At 46.1% G+C, this 4,921-nt stretch overlaps 1 pseudogene across 1 annotated transcript; it reads right to left on the bottom strand.

Annotated features, from left to right (window-relative positions):
- Positions 1 to 3,247: 3,247 nt before the first annotated feature.
- On the bottom strand, positions 3,248 to 4,105 carry LOC103262620 (annotated as a pseudogene). Its single transcript, XR_002482089.1, has one exon. The product of XR_002482089.1 is annotated as a mitochondrial import receptor subunit TOM20 homolog pseudogene (transcript).
- Positions 4,106 to 4,921: the final 816 nt, after the last annotated feature.

Below are 4,921 nucleotides of genomic sequence, written 5' to 3'. Positions count from 1 at the left end.
GGAGGCCTGGCCCGGGGAGGAGCTCGACTGGCCGGCTGGCGGGGGCCGGCCCGCTGTGCTTATTTGCCATCTGAAAACGAAGCGCGCTCCCGAATTCCTTGGTGGTGTCTTCCAGCCGTCGGGCGGACGCCCATCCCCATAAATGGCGGCTGCCACCCGAATTCAGCCGCTAGCGGGCCTCTCGGATGCCAGCCCCCACCCCGGAAGCCTGGCGGCGGCGCTCTCCTGAGGCGCGGGCTCTGCGCGTGGCGTCCAACTGCCGCGGAGTTTCTTGTTCGCCTAGCTCGACCAGGCAGAGCTTCGTGTGAATTTACTTGTTTAAAATGACAAGAATCATGGGTACAAAATGTTCCCTGGTACCAGTTGAGTATCCCTTATTCAAAATGCTTGGGAGCAAAAGTGTTTCGGATTTCAGATTCTTTGGATTTGGGAGTCTTTGCATTTACTACATAAAGAGATAGCTTGGAAATGGGCCCACACCTAGGAAGAAATTCATTTATATTTCATATACTCCTTATACACATAGCCTGAAGGTAATCTTTCTTTTTTTTTTTTTTTGAGTTGGAGTCTCACTCTGTCGCCCAGACTAGAGTGCAGTGGCTGCTTCCGGCCACCGCAGCCTCGACCTGCTGGGCTCTGGCGATCCTTCCGCCTCAGCCTTCCAAGTAGCCGGGATTATAGGCACGCGCTACCACACCCGGCTAATTTTTTTTTATTTATATTGTAGAGATGAGGTCTCGCCAAGTTGCCCAGGCGGGTCTCGAACCCGGGGGCTCAGGCAATCCACTCACCTCAGCCTTCCAAAGGCGCAGGATTATAGGCTGAGCCACAACCGAGCCCGGCTTGAAGGTCATCTTATACAATTTTTTAATACCCGTGTGCGTAAAACAAAGTTTGTGTATATTGAACCATTGGAAAACAAAGATGTCAGGTGTGGAATTTTCCACTTGTGGCGTCATGTGGGTGTTCACAAAGATTTTGGATTTTAGAGCATTTTGGATTTCAGATTTTCTGATTAGGAATGCTTAACTCAAGTATCTCTTCAAGTCCCCAAATAACTGAAATCCTGTAGTACTGCTCACTCTTTCATACCGGCTTCTAATGTTACGGGTAAAGAGGACCTTTTTAGTGTTGTTTGGCATATTCTGATGAGGCATTCACCATGATGAGAACATTGTTCTGTCCCCCATTTCATATAGCAAAGAACAACTTTATCTTATAAACCAGGAAGTTTAGGGTTACCAAATTATACAGCTAGATGATGCAAAAATCAGGGTGTCAGTAAAATTTTTTGGACTTTAAGTTCAGGCTTTTTAGGAATTCCATAAACAGAGGCTGAATGAATAAATCCAAGTAAAATAATTAGACTTTTTATTTTTAAAAGCCTAGTCTGGTTCATCCCCTAATCTTATCCCCAGTATTAGGTCACAATCCCAGCAGGGCCTCCAGAATGAGAGGTCAGGCCCACTGGAATATGGGTGTTTGGTGTGCAATCTGGTGCCACATGAAAGATGCAAAGAATCTCACAGCAGTTAGATTGGAAAATATAGTTTATTTAAAAAGTAAATTAGAAAGAGAGAGAGAGAGAAGGAAAGAGGAGATTCACCTCCCCAAGGTAGGGGAGGGGGCCAAAGCCAGGAAATATGCCCAGGGCCATAGCTTCAAGAGCACATGGCGCCTGAGGCCGCGGATTCGAGACCCGCCTGGGCAGGTGAGACCTCATCTCTACAATAAATCAAAAAATTAGCCGGGCGTGGTAGCGCGCGCCAGTAGTTCCAGCTACTTGGAAGGCTGAGGCGGAAGGATCGCCGGAGCCCAGCAGGTCGAGGCTGCGGTGGCCGGAGCGGCCACTGCACTCCAGTCTGGGTGACAGAGTGAGACTGCAACTCAAAAAAACAACAAAACAAAGAGCACATGGCCACACCAGTCTGGTAAGGCAATGGCAACTGGCTGCTCATGGTTGAGTACTTTTAATCCTTCACATTGATGGGAGAAGGTCATTGTCATTCCAGGTGGTTGTCATTCCACATCATCACAAAGGGGACAGGTAAGCAGAGGTGGACAGCAGACAGATGTGTGGATTAGTCACATGTTCCTCCCATGGTGTTGGGGTCTGTTTGTCAAGTAGCTTATGAAGGGCTGATTAGGTTAACTTGGGTCTTATGGGTAGAGGCAAATACTTGAAATAGTCGGGTAAGGAGGTTGTAAAGCAACTATCAATAGCTACCTCTGAGAAACCGGTTCTGTCCTTGACTAGTGATTAGAAGGTAAATTAAGTGAACTGCTAGAAAGATGTGAGATTTAGGCAATGTTAAAATGGCTGCTCATTGAGTATATTAAGACCATGCTGCTCTTTTCACCCCGAATCCATAGGAACAACTAAGAATATTTACACTGAAAGATTTAAAACATTTTGCAGCTAGATGGGGAGGGGACTTTTTTGAAAATAAAGTTTGCGGGGCTCGGTGGCTCAGCCTGTAATCCCGTGCTTTGGGAGGCTGAGGTGAGTGAATTGCCTGAGCCTGTGGGTTCGAGACCCGTCTGGGCAACTTGGTGAGACCTCATCTCTATAATAAATCAAAAATTAGCTGGGTAGTGCACGCCTGTAGTTCCAGCTACTTGGAAGGCTGAGGCGGATCGCTGGAGCCCAACTGGTCGAGGTTGCAGTGGCCGGGAGCGGCCACTGAACTCCAGTCCGGGTGACAGAGTGAGACTCCAACTCAAAAAAAAAAAAGAAAATAAAGTTCAAGCAAACTTCCATACTGGGGATTAAATTACTGAATTGAAACAAAGTAAGCAACTAAATTCTCAGTAATTTTTAATGTGCTGATCAGGTGAGTATCTTGAAGTCGATGACAGGAAGGAAAACTGTATTCTTTTCTTTTTTTTAGAGTTGGAGTCTCACTCAGTCGCCCAGACTGGAGTGCAGTGTCTGCTCCCGGCCACCGCAGCCTCGACCTGCTGGGCTCCGGTGATCCTTCTGCCTCAGCCTTCCGAGTAGGCGGAATTACAGGCACGCGCTACCATGCCCGGCTGATTTTTAGATTTATTGTAGAGATGAGGTCTCACTGCCCAGGCGGATCTCAAACCCGCTGGCTCAGGCAATCCACTCACCTCAGCTCCCAGAGGCGCGGGATTACAGGCTGAGCCACCGAGCCCGGTGGAAAACTGTATTCTTGAAATGACTCGAGGTTCTCTTATGTTTTCTATTTTCTTTTTTTTTTTTTTAACGATCATTCAAAAATTTTAATGCTCAGTTTTCACAATCACAATCAAGTCTCTTACAGCAAAATGTACTAGCTTAAAAATGTGCATTCTTCAGCTTTCTCCTACACTATTTTTGTGTGCCTATCTTTCAAAACTGAGCACTAGGTAATTTTAACATACGTAATGTTATATGTACATTTTAATTGCATGTTTTAGGAATAAACAAAATCCATATTTCAGTATCTCATAGTTTATAGGATGAAAAGTTCTCTATCAAAATACACCTTTCACTGGGAAAAAAAATAAAACATACGAATGGATCTACACAAAGTAAACATTAACTTTAGTAGATTTCAGTGTGGAGTAGTCCATAACAAGCATATCTGCCCTTATTCCCCCAGAGCTGCTCAACCTCCAAGTTTAGAATTTTTAGAACATTTTAAACCGAGATCTTATCATGTTGACATTTGTTTCTCATTCCACATCATCTTCAGCCAAGCTCTGAGCACTTACAATTCTCTGACTAATTGCTGGGAGCTTAGTCAGAAGCATCTGGAACACTGACGGTGGGAGTTTGCTGTCACACCTGCAGTAACTGCTGTGACTGTCCACATACAGCAATTGCATTTGTTAGACGGTCTACACCCTTCTCATATTCACCTTGAGCTAGTAACTCTTCACCCAGCTGTATTTCTTCAAGGAAGAATTTCTGAACAGCTTCAGCATCTTTAAGATCAGGCCCGGCTCTCTCCTTGGCAAGCTTCTGTCTCTTTCTCCGTTCACGGAGCCTGTTCTTGAAGTTGGGGTCACTCTGTCGCTTGCGGTCGAAGTAAATGAAGTACCTGATGAAAAGGGCCCCGCACACGCCGGCAGCGATGGCGCTGTTCCGGCCCACCATCTTTTCCCGGGAGCGGAGAGCGGGCGGCGGCGGCGGAGACCGCAAAGGAGTGGCTGGCCGCGAACCTTCAGAGCTGAGGGCGCCGCTCAGACCCGACGCCCACGGCCCAGAGACTCCATGTTTTCTATTTTCATTGTTTGCCTTGGACTTTGTGGAACTTACCTTGAATCCAGAAATGCTTGAGAATTATCTAATTTTTAAAAGAGGCAGATAAAGATATGCTGAGAGATCAGGCTTGGTGGCTCAGCCTGTAATCCCAGCACTTTTGGAGGCCGAGGTGAGTGGATTGCCTGAGCCTGCGGGTTCGAGACCAGCCTGGGCAACTTGGTGAGACCTCATCTCTACAATGAATAAAATAAAAATAGCCAGGCGTGGTAGCGCAAGTCTGTAGTTCCGGCTACTCAGGAGGCTGAGGTGGAAGGATCGCTGGAGCCCAGCAGGTTGACGCTGGGGTGGCCGTGAGTGTGTGTGCCGCTGCACTCCAGCCTGGGGGAAGGAGTGAGACTCCAGCTCAAAAAAAAAAAAAAAAAAAAAAGATATGATGAGATATCTCAACATTAATAAAACCACCTTGTAAAATTCGGTGTTTTAGCTTTCACTTTTGTAGCTAGATGTGCTCTAATGTCTAGATTTGAAAGTTTAGAAGTGGCCTCTGGCATTGGAATTTTAGGTCTCTTAATTTGGTTTTTATACTAATGCTTTTGTCTCTTATTCAGTTTTTACACATCTATTTGGCACTTTTAATTAATTTTGTATTTTTACTTTTTTTTTTTTTGAGTTGGAGTCTCACTGTCGCCCAGACTGGAGTGCAGTGGC

The sequence above is a fragment of the Carlito syrichta genome, unplaced genomic scaffold (assembly GCF_000164805.1).
Source record: "Carlito syrichta isolate Samal-C Ts95f unplaced genomic scaffold, Tarsius_syrichta-2.0.1 Scaffold304568, whole genome shotgun sequence".
Lineage (NCBI taxonomy): Eukaryota > Metazoa > Chordata > Mammalia > Primates > Tarsiidae > Carlito > Carlito syrichta.
This window is presented reverse-complemented; position numbering and strand designations above follow the sequence as displayed.